Source organism: Uloborus diversus, chromosome 1 (genome assembly GCF_026930045.1).
Source record: "Uloborus diversus isolate 005 chromosome 1, Udiv.v.3.1, whole genome shotgun sequence".
NCBI lineage: Eukaryota > Metazoa > Arthropoda > Arachnida > Araneae > Uloboridae > Uloborus > Uloborus diversus.
In genome coordinates, this window is record NC_072731.1 from 193,711,693 (window position 1) to 193,726,409 (window position 14,717).

General features: G+C 30.8%; 1 protein-coding gene across 1 annotated transcript in view; it reads left to right on the forward strand.

Moving 5' to 3' along the window:
* Nucleotides 1–4,369: 4,369 nt before the first annotated feature.
* LOC129224021 (prolactin-releasing peptide receptor-like) overlaps nucleotides 4,370–14,717 on the forward strand; it is a 62,507-nt gene continuing 52,159 nt past the window's right edge. The window contains exon 1 of the mRNA XM_054858419.1: nucleotides 4,370–4,564. The gene's annotated coding sequence lies outside the window, so the exon portion shown is untranslated. The remainder of the gene's footprint in view (nucleotides 4,565–14,717) is intronic.

The window sequence follows — 14,717 nt, forward strand, 5'->3', positions numbered from 1 at the left end:
AAGTGAATGTGACTACCCTCTGCGGAACTGAGCATGGATCGAGGCGCGGATCTATAAAATTTGGGCCCCCCTGCAACAAAATCTGTAGAGCCCCTCCCCAGAGGCCAGCAGAGTGTATATTTGCTACATTAATAAGTCTTAGTACTAGTTATTTTGCAATATTTTTGTGAAATTCTTGGGCCGTTGGGCCCTTCTGGGCCGCCGCTCCCACCCCCGCACTGCCGAGTCTGCGGGAACCCAGATCGGCGCCTGCATGGCTCATAGGAAGCACTATTGTTCTTCTAAGTATCTCATTTCCGCATTTCCTAGCTTGTTATTTGAAAATATATAGGCCGGTGTTTTTATGGTCTACAGAGTCGGCAGCTTATTAAAGATGAAACTATCATCGGAACAATGTTAGAAATTCTAAATAATGCTTGATTGACATTCAAAAATATTTTTAAAGATTTTCTTGGACATAGAGGAGCCCAGCATTACGCCAAAATTGTCCAACAACTTGGAGAGAGTTTTCAAATGCTTGGTTCTCACATGAGAATCAAATTGCATTTTTTTACATAACCATCTTGGAAACTTCCTGAAAAATCTTGGTGCTGAGAGATTCCACCAAGATTTGAAGATTATAAAGAAACGATATCAATGTAGATTGGATGAGTATATGATGACTGACTGTTGCTGGAACATCAAGCGAGAAAGTCCACAGATTAAACACACCAGAAAAAGCTATAAGCGAAAATGTTTGCCTTAATGTGTATAAATACACAATTTTACTTGCGGTATGTATTACAGCCTTTTTATGAATGATATTGTTCATTGAATATAGTTCATTTGGTAAGTTTTTACTTTACTTTACCTAATTTGTATGACTTTTGAGGGTACCCTGTTGTTTGAAAAGTTGACGTGATCGACAAAAACTGCAATTATTTTGGGATTCAGAGATTCAGTCACAGATTTAAGACAACGAAATTGCTGTCCCCCAGATTAATAATAATAATAATAATAATAATAATAATAATAATAAGAGCAATAATAATAATAATAATAATAACAATAATATATTTTTTTAACTTTACAATTTTAACTTTAAGTGAACCTTTTTTAAGCGGATTTCATGTAAATTGGCTGGTATTTAGTCAAATATATTTCAATGAGTTTTAAGTATTAAATCATTAACGAGCTTGAAAAAATTATGCAAAACTTACTTTATACGAAATTTCGTACGTCAGTTCGAAGGCATGTAGTTAAACATTTTTCAAAATTATTCGTTTCAAACCTAATGAAAAAAAAAACTTGTGTGGCAACATATTTGTAGCCCTAGCGTGTGCATCTCACAACCTTATTTGTTTTATTTCTTCATTTGTTGTTAGATCGTTTGGAACAACGAACTTGAGCATCAACTTTTTGGCTTAAAGATCCAGACGTTTGCACTTGATCATCCCAGGAGCGATTCCATATCTTTTGTGTAGTGAATACAGTCAGACTTGGAAAAGGCAGTGTCACTGTGTGGGTATGATTTTCAGGCTCAAAAGTAATTGGCTTAAAAGCGCGTTGCAACATTTTGAACCCACCTGCTTTTCAGTAGCATGTAAGGATTTCGGGGCGCAGGTTTGTCTTACAAGATGATGCTCCAAAGCATACATTTTAAGCTATCTAGTATTTACCTTAAAAGGTAAAAAATACTATCACTACATCTTAAAAAGAATGCGAACACCACAGTCTACTGATATGTGACCAATCAAACGCATAGTATAACAAATCGACATGGAATTCGGTTAGCAAATATTAATAAGCACCGAATACCTATGAAAGGCTTGTCAAAGCGTCTAAAGTCTCATACATTGCCAAATATTTAAAAAAAAGAAAGAAAATGCTTTGAATATGCAAAACTCTTTTCAACACTAAGGGACCACTTTTTAATGAATGCAAACTTCCTCAATAATTAAAACTGTATTAAGAAAAACCGCGTTCAAATCTTTGTTTCCTATTATAAAGTTTGTAGTTAATTCTAAAAGCTCGTCCAACAGACAATGTTTCGGAACGATACGGTGCCCCTTTTTTTTGTTGGATGCTTTTGGAAAACAATGTTATAATCAGACTTTGAAAAGAAGTTTGATTTGTGATTCAACTTTATTTTGCAGAAGAATTTTCAACGAAAATGTTTCTATTATGTCAATTCCGAGGGGAAAAAGCTCTTGTTTTAAACTCGGCAATAAAATAGAATGTTTGTAACAGAAAGAATACAGGTTTTTTTCTTAGCTGGCTTTCCTCCCAGTGACTGAAATGCTGTTTGACCATTTCATTCAAGTGTCTTAAAAAATTGAAACTTTAAAACATAAAATGACTGTCGAACTTGAAGATGTAAAATAGATTTTCGGCGGAAAAGTATATATAAAATTGAGTTCAAAGTGGGGTATCGTTTGGAATTCAAAAACCTTTACTTACATGTTCTCCAGGGAGTGTTACAAAAAGGAACATTTTAAAGTGGCGTGGAACTTTAAAGATTCGCTTTAAAAGTCTGAACAGTTTTCACCAAAAAAGAATGTGATTTACAAGATAGTCAGCGCCCTTCAAGGAATGCTCCTGCATTTCTTTTAGATTTCAGAACAAAAAAATTATAAATCTACTATTTCATTTCTAATTCAAGTACGTATATATAGTTTACGTTAATATTTGCTGTGGAACCTCCTTACGAACAGGAACGTAATATTTGATTTCAAATATTACGTTTTACTTTGTGGGTCATTTTCCAAAAAAAAAAAAAAAAAAAAAAATCAAGGGTCATATGTATTTATAAATGATCCAAAATGTTATACTTCGGGAAATCCCCCCACCCCCCAGAAAAAAACTATTTAATGAATTTTATGGGATTTCAAACGAGGCTATCACAACCAATGAGAGAATCAAACTTTTTGAGGTTTGCAATAAATATTTAGGAGAAAATCATTCAATTACGCTAGCTGCAAAATCTAATCGGTCGTTGTTACCAGTACATGTCACCTGTATAATGCTGTTTGTGTGAAACCTTGCATTATTCATTGCAATGCAACAATTACGTTAAGCGAAAAAAAAAACGTTTATTTGTGCCAATCCTTTGTTTTGATTGATGCCAAAAACGAATCTAATGTATTGTAATCGGTTCTTAATACGTGAAAAATTTCAATCAATTTGGATGCTTAAAATTGATAAAACTTAACTTAAAAGTCACTGTTTTAGTCATATATACAGGACGAGCAGATAAATGTATGTATTAACCTTTTAGTATGATGTTTGTTACATATTCAACATAAATCTGATTTAAAATTGATTTAATACATACTTAATTACAATTGCATCTCTTCCAATGTGCGAAGAGGTTATATTTGTAGTACGTTTAAAATTTTGGAATATTTTAATAAAAATATTGTTTATTAACTACCATTGCACGCAATTTAAAGCTTCCCTATATTTTAGCAACTAAATAATGTGAATGAGAGAAAAATAATTATTTTCCCTATTCCAGACAATTTCAAGTAGTTTTTCAAAAGACAAACCTTGCGGTACACTTTTGCCCTTGTATTGCATAATTTATGCAAAAAATGCTGTTTTAAATTGGACTAAACCATTAATGCTTAAATGATGATTCTCATTGCATAATATACTGCATGATCACCAGGTTTATGTTGCAAGAAGTAATTTCTTTGTTTAGTTTCTTTTTGCAATAGTAAACAAGTTAATGCTCACTAAATTTTACATTGATGAACATGATAGCACTGGATAGTAAGAATGCTTTTAAAAAATATTGTTGATCTATGAATCCAGAAACAAAATATTAAATGTATTTTTGCCAAGCATATTTTACAATTTCGGTTTATTTCTCTTGAATTACGATTTTTCTTGTTCTTTAAAATAACGTATACTGACATGCCTATGTAGAAAGGAAACAACAAAATCATTTCATGGCCATAATAGTTAGATTTCTGCATTATATATGCATAAAATGATTTCCACTAAATAGCTGTATTCGCAGAAAGACAAATTTTAAAATAAACCGAAACGTATTTTCTTATTCACACACATGCGCGTCCATATAGATTACCATAAAACACACACACACACACACACAATAGTATTTGAAAACCGTTAGCGAGAGTTTAAAGATGAATCGAAATAAATCGATAACGATTAGATAATCAAAATAAACCTTTGCCTAACTGCCCGGAAAGACAAAAGACCATCTCACTGGATGAAAAAAAGAGTATAAATCTCGCGCAGACAAAACGGCGGGATCCTTTGTCGATCACTCTACTCGAGTGAAGTTGGGGGCGCTCGCGATGCAGAACCACCCCTAACTCCACCCAAGACCGACTTCAGATTTCGTCTTCACCTGGCGAGGCGCAATGTTTCCCTTTACTTCCCTTTTCTCCACCTAGCAAGCTCATATCTAAAAACAGTCATCCTCCGTTGAGAGTCGGTCACAATCGCGGTACTTTTTTTTTATTGTCCTTGGCTTGACGAGTTGAGCGGACTTTGATGATACCTCTTTTAAAAACACTTTAGTTCACTTTCATCAAACATTTCGAGAAGAAAGGTAAGTTATATTACAGTATATTTAATTTCTGTTGCGAAATTATAATTTTATACAGACTTCATTTGGAAGAAATCATTGCACAACTAAAACAGCAAGAAAAATAAGCAACCTGAAAATGCTCAATGTCTAAAACTTTAATTCCTTTCTTAAAAAATTCGGTTTAGTTAAATGCGTTCTATATTTAAATGTAATCGTGGTAATGCTTATGAAACATGTCTTTTGGGAGCTTTGCAGAAAAACTTATGAGCACTTTTATATTATTGAGACAGTGGATTTCAATATATCGCCATTGTTTCTGACGTAATGTTAAATCAGTTAAATTTTTTATTTTACTGATTATGTCATATAAATGTTTTAAGAAAAATATTTCAGAAAAAGTCGTTTTTTTTTTGTTCCCTGCATACTGTCACCTAAGCTGACATTTATTTTATTTTTTCTTTCGTTATTTCACTTGTGCTACATCACTTTTCCGCTCTGCAGTTTGATTAAGGTTTTAAACGAGCTAAAACTAAAGCGAGCCCAAGAATACATATATGCTAGTTCTCAAAAACAATTTTATGTTACTTTTGTATTTTCTTTTTACAATTGTTACATCATAAATGTATCAGAATACATGAGAAATAAAATTAATTACTGATGTCTACAATAACATTTAGGCATTCTTTTTTTTAGACGAAGTGGCGTCTTATCTATAAGATTTTGTTTTTATTTTTGAACAGTTTTTTTAAACTGAGTTATATAAAACTCAACTGCATTCTGCATTTCATTTTATGCGTGAAAAATATTAATACCACTTGAGATCAATTAGCAATAATGTAGGTTCGGCGGACATAAATTTAGAAAACAATGAATGATTTATTTTCTTTTAATGTACGCCGTTGTTTAATTTTACGTTTATACTAAAAAGAAAAAAAAACTTTGAAACACAAGTAAATAAAAACGTTTCATATGTTTTATTTATTTATTTATCTGTATTTTGCTGTTGTTTAGATTTTTACCTAAACAAATATTAAATTATTTTAATGAACTAAGAAGTTACGTGGTTTAAAAAACTAAATAACGAGTTTATACGAATATTTTGAACTGAAACGAAGCCCAATTTATCTAATTGTAGTTTAATAATACAAAAACATTGAGTTAATAAATTCTGCTGGTTTGAGTATTATTAGAGAGATATTTAATTTCATTACCGTTTTCTAAAGAATACCTTTTTTGCAGAGTTTTTGAAATATGCCGTAACATTTCTCAAAAATTTGAAGTAGAGTAAGATTCCATTTTTAAAATAGATTTTGTTATGATAATAATAATAATAATAATAATAATAATAATAATAATAACAATAATAATAATAATAATAATAATAATAATAATAATAATAATAATAATAATAACAATAATAATAATAATAATAATAATAATAATAATAATAATAATAATAATAATAATAATAATAATAATAATAATAATAATAATAATAATAATAATAATAATAATAAATATAATAATTATAATTTTAAAAATTTAAGAAAAAATATTATTATTATTATTATTGTCATTATTGTTATTTTTACTGTTACAATTATTATTATTATTATTATTTTTATTACTATTACTATTATTATTACTATATTATTAATGAAAAGTATTATTATTATTATTATCATTATTAGTATTACTATTCGTAGTATTGTTCTTATAGTTACAATTTTGAAATTAGCAAATATACCGAAAATTTTAAGATTGCCTTTTATAATTGAGCAGTGAGAAGAAAAGGGATGTAAGTGGACATTTTGAGTAAAACGCGTTTAATGATAACGTCCTAGGTAGGCTTTCATTGAATTTTTTTTCTAAATCATGCTTTACAGCAGCACCTACCAGGGCTTCTGGTACTATCTCTTGCCCCGAAACAGAGGAAAGGTTCCCCTACTATTTGTACTGGTTATCTCCAAATTTTTGATTCTGCCACTTGCATCCCTTTGCTTCTCACTGCCTCAATTGACTTAGTTAAGAGACATAATATCATTTTCATTTGTAATACCATTTTTCTTTTTTCAAGTTTTGAAAATAATCTTTTATTGCTTTAATAACAACTTTTACACTAACACCAACGAGTTTAATATTCAGCTTTAAAAATGATAATTATATTCGTACGTATTTTTCAAACATGCTCCTTTTTTCAAGAATCTGCATACGAGTAATTAATTAGAAATATACAGGCAATCAAATTGTGTATCGCATAATTCAACCGAGGCGTCAAGTTTTTTTTTTAACTGTTAATCAATATGTTTTGTTGTATTTAATTAAATGATTAAATGCTTACCTTTTGTTCAAAAACCATCGATTTAATTCCAGCTTAATTAAATAAGTGAAATTAATTAGAAATGTTAAACATTCTTTTCATAGAACGAAAAGGAAAAAAAAAATATATCAACTGCTGCAAAAAAATCAATTTGTAATGAGCATGTTATGCGTTACTTAGAGCAATCTAATATTTGTTCAAGTTTTGAGAAAAATTTTCTTAACTTGTAATTAGTAGCTTCTTTAAAAATAAAGACCAACATCGATGAAGAAAAGGGTACGTACTTATTAATTTTTGGAAGAATTTTAGCAAACGAGCGGTAAATTACCATGAGTTGATCATAAAAAAGAAAGAAAAAGATAAAACACGATACCCCAAAATGTCATTAGCTCATTCATACTTTAAAATTTTAGTTTATCAAAAGTAAAAATATTTTAAACAGCTTTAAGTTCCTGAAAACAGAAAGAGATTGTTTTCTTTCCTAACCAAAATGCTTTAAGTATATATTCTATAGAAAATCCTCAATGCAATATATACTTTTGATTTTTTTGAGTGTCTATGTTGTTATTTGGATTTTTAATTTAATATACACTCTATGGCCGTTTGAGGATCAAATCGTCTTTTTACGTTCATTCGCGTACAGTATAACCTCGATTTAACGATCGTCAAGAAACTGGAAAAAAGTTACCGTTAAATCGAGGAGCATAGACAATGATTACATTCAAATCCAGAACAGTGAAATGTATCATTAAATAGGGTATCGTTAAATCGAAGCTGTACTGCATTTACATTTTCTTTGTACTGGTATAGATATTACCTGCTGAATTATAAACACTTTTAACTGCGAAAAAAATCGATGAATAGCCACATAATAATAATATAAAATTAATAACCGTATTTTTGCAGAAAGAAACGTAAATAGTACCTATTCTTTAATCTTCAATCAACATAAGGTTGGATTTCAAAAGAGTGTGCGTGATCAATGCTAAAAATTGAAGTTACCGTCTTACATTTTCAAATGCAAATTATGTTGAAGAAATATTACGAGAAAATATGCATTAAATGTTATTACAAGAAACAGAAAAACCGTCACAAGAAACTGTAAAACTGTAATAGTTGCATACTGCGTATCCATTTGAATCAATCAAGATAATTATATATTTTTTTTGCCTATTAGTTTCAGAGCAAACTCCTTCGCTAATAGCAGAAATGTACATAAGATCTATATGTTAGCAGACTTGTCTTACAGGTATAATGAGTGCAAAATATTATACTGCATAAAAGAAATCACAAACAAATGGCTTCTATTACATAATTGTGCAAGACGCCAGAATTAAAAGCACGAAGGAAAATAAATTTGTTATGTATTTTGGCAATGGTATATAAAGTTACACTGCTACTGTGATTCAATGAGAAGCAAAGGGATGTAAGTGGCATTTTTCAATTTTTTAAGTAAAACGCGCTCACAGGTTAAACCACAGGTAGGTTTACTTTGAAAAAATAACTTACAGATGAACTCTAACTATCCGGTTCAATTGGGACCGGACAATCGGATCGCTTAATTTGGACGTTTTTATTTTTTCTGAAAATGGTTCGATTTCAATTGGTTGTTTGTTAAAAGGAGAGAAAAAAATATTTTTATAGAAACAGCGTCTTTTATTAATCAAACGGAAAAGCAACAATTTTATTCGCTAAGAGTACGTAGAAGTGCTGTACATTTTCGGAGTAGGTACCCTGTATTTTAAATTAAAGTCATTTTTTGCTGAGTATTTCGGTCAAAGTAATCTTCTTGACTAGTTGAGGGAAGGGGCTAAAAGGCAGACAATTTTTATTTTGACAATCGCAGTAAGTTTCAGTCATATTTTTCTTTTCTGGAATTCTGAAAAACAAGTAGGATAACCTGAGATTCAGATAGTAAGAGTTCGAAAAATTAGAGTTCTACTGTGGTTCCATCTCTTTCCCTTAAATAGATGAGAGATTGACGTACACTCTGTACTAGTTACATCGAAATTTTTCACTTTGTGACTTACGTCTCTTCGCTTCTACGCGTTTCAGATTATCTGTATAGCATCACGATCCCTTCAAACAAACTTTTTGTTTAGTGCTTAAAGATGACATGCCAGTATAGAAATTCTTTTCCACCCGTTTAGAGCAACACATAGTCAACTGTTTGCTCCGAATACAGTGATTTGCCATATGTCCCCCAAACAAAGTGTTTCATATTTGGCGTAATAACGCCATTTGTTGTTCAGCAATCCAAGGTTTAAAGCGCGGTACTGTTCGTAAAGAAAGCTACTTAGCTACTTGGTTCCGCATTATATGCAATACAGTTGATTCGCACTACAACGCGATTTTATTTACGCGAAATGGCTATATCGCGAGCTTTTCTCGAATGAATTTTAGAGCTAATCTTCGCCCTCAAAATGCTTTTCATTATCAAATAAAAAGCTTTTCATTATCAAATCTTTTCATTATCAAATTCATATATGCTTTTCATTATCGCCCTCAAAATGCTTTTCATTATCGCCCTCAAAATGCTTTTCATTCATTCAATGCTTTTTCTTCGCCCACAACATAAAAAATTTTGGCTCAAAAATTTCGACAGAAAGCACAGAAGATCAGTTCATCTTTCTTTCTTTATCTATCTCTTCTTCAGTTGAGGTTTCTGATGCGCATACGTTGCCAGGAGGATAAATAATCTGATCGCGCAGCATAAATCACTTTAAGGTAGCACATTTGATAACTGTATTTTCTGTACAGTACTATTATACGGCTGCATTTAAATATTAATCCATACTGTATGTACCGTACTGTTTTATTTTAAGTCTCTCTCTCCCATTGATAATTGATTTTGTGCATCATAACAATATTTTATGTAATACAGCTTTTTAAAAAATACTGCAAAAATTCCCTTTCTGTGTGTAAAAAATGGTTTTAAGCAGTTTGAAAGATTTTTATAAACGCCTAAAATAATTCGGTGTTCACAAAAAACAAAAATTTGTATAGATGCACTGTTTCACAACGCAAACTTTCGACTTACGCCAGTTGTTTTGGAACGCATCCCTCGCGTAATTCGAGACTCGATTGTATTATTTTTACTATAAATTTCAGAATTGCTTATGACATTCACCGACAATAATAGATTGCAAATTGAGACTTTGATTTGAGTAATGACTGTCTAATTAAAAGAAAGCAACTCAATTTGATCTCTTAAAAACTTGCGTACAATGTTTACCCAAAACCCAAACTCATAGCTCATCAAAAAACAGACATATGGCTTCAACAACTGATAAAATTTCGTTCATAACTGCTTTCACAAGCGTGAGAGGTATTAATCGGATAAAACAGCTTAAAAAAACTAACAGGTATTTTGCGCAAGAAATACTGACTCAATTTAAAAGTAGAACAACGATTATAAATGCTTTTTCTGCCAAGAAGAATTATTAATGCTTATTTCAATTATAAAAAAATGTTAAAATATACATATTTTTGTGAATTCTAATGTTACAAATATGTTTAGGTTCTGTTTACAAACATATGCCTGCTCAATTAATGTACAGTCGTCCCTCGCTACTTCGCGCTTCGACTTTCGTGGTTTCACTACATCGCGGTGTTTTCTGCTTTTTGTTCAATTATAGTAATGAGCCTTTTTTATGTTCTCGTGTAAACTTTTGCTTACAAGAGAATTACAAATTATGTCTTTTAAGTAAGGTAAGTTCTTCTTAGGGACTATAGTTGTACTAGTTGAGGGAGTGGAGGTTTAAAATCGCCGAAGAAAGTTTATCTCAATTTAACCTTAAACGCTAACTGAAAGTACAAATCACTGTATTATTACTAGGGGATAAATACATCTCTAATGGTGTTCAACAACGTACTATTAGCTTTTTAATCTGTATGCGTAATACCTTTGATGAGGATAAATGAAGAGGAAGAAAGGGGGCACATACGGTCACAATAACGGGAAATTATTCATCATTGAACAAGTTGAAGTTGAGCTATATTCATAGGTTAATAGTAGTGTGTAAGAACTGCATGTGTGTGTGTGTGTGTGTGTGTACTTTATTTCCCAATAGTTAATGTGATATTGATTCCGTCTAGTATATCTCGTTTTCTCATATTTTGTGCAATATATTAAGTAATACAAATGTAATGTTGGATAAGGGTGCTGGTTCATATCTAGGGGGCTTTAACTATGTTAAAAAACTATTTAAATTGTCGTCAGTAAGTTTTATGCCCTCTCATTACGAAAACATTCGGTTTATGAATACAGAATCCTACTTCGCGGAAATTCAGTTATCGCGGTGAAGTCTGGAACGAATTAACCGCGATAAACGAGGGTTAACTGTATTCGTTCAAGTCAAACTTAATAGGGGAGTGCAATCGGAAATCTGAAATTTATTCACTTGCAGGTACTTTTTAATTTAAGATATATCTTGTTATCCTTTGTCATTTCAATACCACGGAAAATTGTTTTTTAATGCAAATAAATATTTTGAATGAAAAGATAACTCAGCACTCATTAAAAGAAGATTATTGTTTACCACAAACCTCAGTTTTAACCTGAATAATAAAGCAATTTACCCTGTAATTTAAACAGTGAAATAAAGATCATCTAAAATTTCATAATTTAAAAATTGGGGAACGTTACTATATGACATAGTGACGAGAAGTATTTTCAAAAATCTTTTTAAGTTGATCACCGTTACATTTGCTGGCAACTCTTGAATAATTAAAAATGCGCTGAGTCGAAGAAACGATAAAGATTCGCAGGTTTATCATCTTTTCAGCACTAAAAGAAGGTTTTAAAATTTAAAGATCCAATTCAATTTAGCTCCTCTTCTGCTCTGATGAATTCACTTTAAAATGACTAAGACGACGTAACCAATTTAAATTAATTAAAATTACATAGGCATATTTAGTTATGCTATGCTCTATGTTTTAGTTATGCTCTATGTACTTTAGAACCGGTAATTTATATCTGTGCCCACTAGATTTCTGCAAAGCTGCTGATGCTCGCTTATCTGAGGTAGATAATATTAATCTGAACTCAGAAATGTGCTGAATGAAGCTCAATTACGTGATTTATTATGAAAGTATCAACCGTATCTGAGTTTGAAGTTCTACCTTTTAGAGCAGTTAGAACGCGAATTAGAGTTGTTTTAAAGCCATTTCATAAGCATTTCAAATTAATTTTTGTTTATGATTATGCGTTTTTAAGGAATATTTTCCCAAGTATGTATTTTTTTATTATTGCTGCGCCTATTGGTAAAGCCGAAAACACTTTACAATGTTTGTCAAAGTTCTATGAAAGTGTTATCACTTACTATATGACCTGATTTGTATGGGACTTTTTTTTAACACTGGCCCATAATAAGACATTCCAAATGCGTGTTGGTAGAATTTCCTTAAGGGAAGTAAAATTGCCATTTAGACATAAATACTGAAAGCTGAGAGTCACTGAAGAATATTAAACGTGAGATAAAAATTAGAGCATATTTTCTGAAATTTCTAAACACGATTTATATATGAGTTTATAAGAATTGCATGGATATTGGAATGATTTTAAAACTTGTCATTAACAAGTTTTGCATTTTAAACAAAAAACACTTCCTAAAATTTATTATGAGAGGAAAATGTATTTGCATCGAAATGTTCTTTGAGTTAAAGGGCTAAAAATTCAATATGAATGCCATTTATTGCATACACTGTAACGAATGAGCGCTACCCAGTAAAGATATATTATTTTTGACAAATGTGTTAACTAGTGCATATTTAATAAAATCAAACTCATTTCCTTTAAATTGTGAGCAAAGTACATAGCACTTTGAATTTGTATGCATCAGTTGCAAATTTAAAAATAATCAAAAATGAGATTTTGTATAAAGATTGATCTGTACTTCTTTCATCTTCAATGGCTCGCCTCTTACGCGAATATTTTCTTGCCAAAGCATTTTGACAGTTTCCTATATGTATTAGATCACTTGTAGAGTTTGTACGTACAAACATGTTAACTTTGGAGAGAGAATAAATTGAAAAGCATAATACGCACTTTTTATTATACGCACGAATTCGTTTAGTGTTAACAATGGGAATTGTCTCATTTATTATATTTTATGAAAAAAATCGAAATTCATGCAACATTTACGTCTGTAAAATAACTAAGCCGTAGAAAGAATACTTCCGTGGAATGTTTCGGGATTTAGAGAGCTTACACCAGTTTTCTGTGAAAAACAAGTTTTTCTGCGAAAAAAGTTTCCTGAATCGCAAGAAGTTCCATGAAGGCCGATTTTAAACTGTGGTGAAAACTTATTTAAACATTTTCGGCCAGCAATGAAAAAATATATTAGGCTTTTTTTATTTGGTGTTTTTCCTTCAGCTTTGTTACGGCCTCTCCGGATCGACTGAGCCCCAATCAAGGGCGAGTTGCAGTCTCCAGATATTACAGATCTGAAGGAAGTAATTGCAATTCCATCTTGACTTCGGCCATATTTGCTTTAAGAGCTTTCCTGATAAATTAGGCAAGTGCCAAGCTACTACTATAGACATATATAAATTTTCACTAAACACGTTCCTGGAATTTGCTAGCTATGTTATTGTCAGAAATGAGGTTTTTAGCTATCCATTTTTTCCCGGGAACGGTTCGACTTTTTTATTTACACTGTACGAAGACAGTTGTTCATCTTTTTCTTGATTGACATAAGACACAATTTGTAATCTCTTACCACATCATTGAAAAAAATTCCTTTAGATTATCTTAAAACTCAACAACTGAGCATAAAGCAAAAAAAAAAAAAAAATGCAATTACAAAGTACGAATTTTTAAAAATTTTATTCACATGCCAACATGCGCCGTTCCACGCATGTTCAACGTCACAACTGGTTAAAATATTTTATAGCTGAAAATGTGCTGTCTGCTGTGGGTTTTTTCCTTATTTTTTTTTCAAATTAGGGGTAAGGTAATATGTAACAAAGATAAATACTTAAGAAAACTTTTTTTTCAAGCAAATTGAAAATCCGTTCTGAAAACTACAATACACAAAGAAAAAAAAATCTCAATAAAACCTGCAATGAAATATTATTATTCTTTAGTAAATTGTTACCCGGAAAAATGGAAAACTTTCACTATAAAAATATGTAGGTCAAAATTAAAAATAATGGTTTTCCAATTTAAGTATTAAAGACACTTTTTATTAAGCGGATAAGTAAACAAACAACCAATGAAACAATCAACGGATAAATGAATTTAAAAATAATTGAATGGGTGATGAATACATAAATGTATAAAGGAAAGAATACAAATAAATTATTAAATGGTTAAGTAAAAGAAATTAACTACAACTAACTAACAGCTACTACATTAATTATTTCACTTTTCCACACGTGTCAAAATATGCCTAATATTAACTAAACAAGTTCTTCACTGGGCATCAGTAGATCTAAATGAATATTTAAATGTTCATTGCAAAATATATATATATCATTTCATAATATCCAAAACTTTTTTGATAAATCACTGAATACTACAATTTGAGTGGCAAATTTTGAAAATAACTTACATAATTAGGGGTGACGGACTGCTGATAGGACCTGAGGCTAATGGGAAAAGTTAACTTTACCTAGAAATAATTCAATTTACATCTCAGAAATTAATTACTACATGCTACTAGTAGTTCTGCACATGACGATGCGTGAATCATTTCTTTTTCATTATCTCTATGAACAACAAAGCAGTAGACTTGTCCAAGCATCGTGATGGTTTTTTTTTTACCTTTCTTCTTAAAATAGTTGCTTCTGTTAACTTTAATATCTTTTTTCTACATCGACACCTGCTGTGAAGCTTTATTATATGTTATT